Source organism: Arachis duranensis, chromosome 3, assembly GCF_000817695.3.
Source record: "Arachis duranensis cultivar V14167 chromosome 3, aradu.V14167.gnm2.J7QH, whole genome shotgun sequence".
Taxonomy (NCBI): domain Eukaryota; kingdom Viridiplantae; phylum Streptophyta; class Magnoliopsida; order Fabales; family Fabaceae; genus Arachis; species Arachis duranensis.
In genome coordinates this window covers 85,058,873-85,062,902 of record NC_029774.3, presented here as the reverse complement: position 1 = coordinate 85,062,902, position 4,030 = coordinate 85,058,873, and positions in this window count along the sequence as shown.

Here is a 4,030-nt window from a genome sequence, read left to right as displayed (position 1 = left end):
CTAAGATATCACTTGTTCCTCAACTTGATGAATGTGATGATCCGTGACACTCATCATCATTCTCACCTATGAACGTGTGTCTGACAACCACCTCCGTTCTACCTTAGATTGAGTAGATATCTGATGCCAGGGCATTTTGGCCAGTTTCACTGACCTTTTCTTCACTGTTTTTAAGGTAGTTTCATGCATTTTCTTAGGAAATAAGCTAGTTTTGGGTAGAATTTCACTTACTTCTTGATTCAAGTATACATTGTGCACTTTACATGATTTCATGAGGATTTTTGCATAAATTATATGATAAATTGGATGATGCATGATCCCATGATTAAGAGCAAGACTTTGATGCACTCTGTTTGTTTGATTTCAGGCAAAAAGAAGCAGAGAAGAGCCACGTTAGTGGCTACGTTAGTTACACTAACGTGGAAGGAAGGAAAGTTGGAACGTTAGTGGCATTAACTTTGAAGAAAGGAAATGGAGCCAACGTTAGTGACACTTAACATTATCACTAACGTTGGACCAAGCTCATAAGTGGCCACATTAGAGTCCACGTTAACTTAGTTAACGTGGCCTCTAACGTTAAAAGGGGGAAGGAAGCCAACGTTAGTGACATTCAACATTGTCACGTTAGTGACACTCAACATTGTCACTAACGTTGGAAGGAGCCACACAAGCCACAATGAGCCACGTTAACTCCCACGTTAACTCACTTAACGTGGAAGTTAATGTGGGCAAAAGTCCCACCTGGCAGCCTGACCGTTAACTCCCACATTAACTCAGTTAACGTGGAAGTTAACGTGGGCAAAAGTCCTACCTCGCAGCCTGACCATGCCTTCTTCAAACATGCATAACTTGAGCCACAAAGCTCCAAATGAGGTGATTCCAGTGGCATTGGAAAGTAGGATTCCAGAGCTTTCCAAGCATATATGACACTACATGGTTGACACTAAAGCTGAGGGAGAAAACCTGCCCCGAAAGTGCAATGATGAACATGGTATCAACCTGTATTAAGGCCAACTGACCTCTTCACCTTCCAAGAAGTATAACTCGAGTTGTAAAGCTCCAAATGATGCGCTTCCAAAAGCATTGGAAAGTATACATCCAGGGCTTTCCAACAATATATAATAGTATGGGGTGGACACTAAGTTTGAGCTTCAAAAACGGGAAATCGCTAGTGTTATTGAGACTCAACATTTTCATTAATGTTGGCGACCATGCCAGCGACCATGTCCACTTCAAAGGAGCATAACTTGAGCTACAGAGGTCCAATTGAGGTGATTTTAGTTGCGTTAGAAATCTAACATTCAGAGCTTTCTAACGATATATAATACTCTATAGTGGGTATGAAATTGGAGCACAAACATGAGGCATCTTTTAAGCCCCAAAAAACACCAACTGGGCAGCAAGTGCAACGTTAGCCACAATAACTTCAGCACTAACGCCACACTTGTAGTGTTAGTGTGGCTAACGGTAGCACTAACATTGGCACCTGGACCTCAACTTTACTCACTTCCCTCTCAAGTCCACTTCAAAGCCCAAGCAAGCAAGCCCACAATTGTCAACCAATCAAGGCCACAAGAAGCATCTAGAATAGGAATTTTCATTTAATTGTAATTTGCTTTTAATTTCATTTTGTAATTTAGGAGAGCCTATATAAAGGCCTTAGTCTTTACATTGAAGGCATGCTGGAATGGGGGATTGACGAGGGGTCTTCGGACTTTCCCCCCTTCACACACTATCTTTGTTTTGATTTCTAGAGCTATGAACAACTAAACCCCTTTCATTGGGTTAGGGAGCTCTGTTGTAAATTGATGGATCAATACTAATTTTCTTATTCTTCTTCTATCTTTCCTTTTGATTTTACTTGAAAGCTTTCGATCTTCATCCAATTGGATAGTTATCTTGGAAAAGAAGCTATTCAAACATGGATCTCTTCGGATCCTTGAAAGAGGAATGAAGAGATTAGCTAGAAATGCTTTCCCATGCTAGACCAAATTGAGTGTGGATAGGTATGTGGCTATAACCCTCTAAGCATTTGATTTGGGAAGTGCATGTGGTATAATCAGTGACCACACTTCATCTCTTCTCATGAGCAATTGACCAAGGAATTGGCTATTGATCAAGATTTGAGCGATTGAATTGCAAGAAATTGTGATTCAGTCACTTAAGATTGCCAAGGAGATCAATGAGTGCATTGATTGAGGAAGAGATGAAAATGAAATTGATCCGGAGAATGCAACATCTCCTAAGCCCAATGAACTCCCCATTTCTGATCTTACCCATTCTCTTTATTTTCTGCAATTTACTTTTATGAGCAATTTCCCCATTTCCATTTACAATTCTGCTATTTACTTTCAGTCATATACTTTCTCGCCATTTTAATTTCTGCAATTATCAACTCTATTCATGGATTTGCTCAACTAGATCATTCCTCTAATTAAAGTTGCTTGATCAATCAATCCCTGTGGAATTCGACCTCACTCTATTGTGAGTTTTTACTTGACGACAAATTCGGTACACTTGCCGAATGGGAATTTGTTGAGAGACAAGTTTTACCCCGATCAATATCTCTTAGATTCTTTGATCAGAATCTTCGTGGTATAAGCTAGAACACATTGACGGTCATTCTTGAGAATCCGGAAGGTCTAAACCTTGTCTGTGGTATTCTGAGTAAGATTCAGGGATTGAATGACTGTGACGAACTTCAAACTCGCGATTGTGGGGCATTAGTGACAGACGCAAAAGAACCATTGGATTCTATTCCGACATAATCGAGAACCGACAGATGAATAGTTGTGCTGTGACAGAGCGCGTTGAACATTTTCACTGAGAGGAGGGGAGGTAGCCATTGACAACGGTGAAACCCAACATACAGCTTGCCATGGAAGGAGCCTTGCGTGCATGAAGAAGAAGACAGTAGGAAAGTAGAGATTCAGAAGATATAGCATCTCCAAAACCTCAACCTGTTCTCCATTACTGCAAAACAAGTATTTATTTCATGTTCTTTTACTTTTTACAATTAAACATGAGAATTATTGATATCCTGACTAAGAGTTACAAGATAACCATAGCTTGCTTCAAGCCGACAATCTCCGTGGGATCAACCCTTACTCACGTAAGGTATTACTTGGACGACCCAGTGCACTTGCTGGTTAGTTGTGCGGAATTGCAAAAGTGTGATTGTGATTTTGTGCACCAAGTTTTTGGCGCCGTTGCCGGGGATTGTTCCAGTTTGGACAACTGACGGTTTATTTTGTTGCTTAGATTAGGAATATTTTTGCACCAAGTTTTTGGCACCGTTGCCGGAGATTGTTCGAGTTTTGACAACTGACGGTCTATCTTGTTGCTTAGATTAGGAATATTTTTTTTTGTTAGTTTAGAGTCTTTTATTTGAGTCTAGTTTCATATTTTAAGTTTGGTGTCAATTGCATGCTTTTACTTTCTCTTAATTTTTTTTCAAAATTGCATAGTCTTAGTTGTTTCTTTACCTATAAAAATTCTAAGTTTTATGTCTTCTTTGTGTTTTCCTTTAAATTTTCGAAAATTTGTGTTTGATTTTCTAAAAATTTTAAGTTTGGTGTCATTTTGTATTTTTCTCTTTCCTCATTTCAAAAATCAAATCTTTTTCAAAATAATTTTCAATCATATCTTCTTAATTGCTAATTCCAAAATCTTTTTAATTAATTAATTAATTTAGTCTTCAATTTGCTTTGATTTTATTCTCTTTTGGTTTTCGAATTTTTATTTTATTTTTCATTCATTTTAGTTTATTATTTTTGGTTACTTTCAAAAAAAATATAAAAATATCCACATCATCTCCCTTTCTCCATTATGGACCTAAGTAGAATTGAGCAGTCCAGAAGGACTCTGGGGTCATATGCTAACCCCATTACAGCTGCATATGGGAGTAGTATCTGTATACCTCCTATTAAAGCAAGCAGCTTTGAGCTAAATCCTCAACTCATTATCATGGTGCAGCAAAATTGTCAGTATTCCGGTCTTCCACAGGAAGAACCCACTGAGTTTTTGGCAT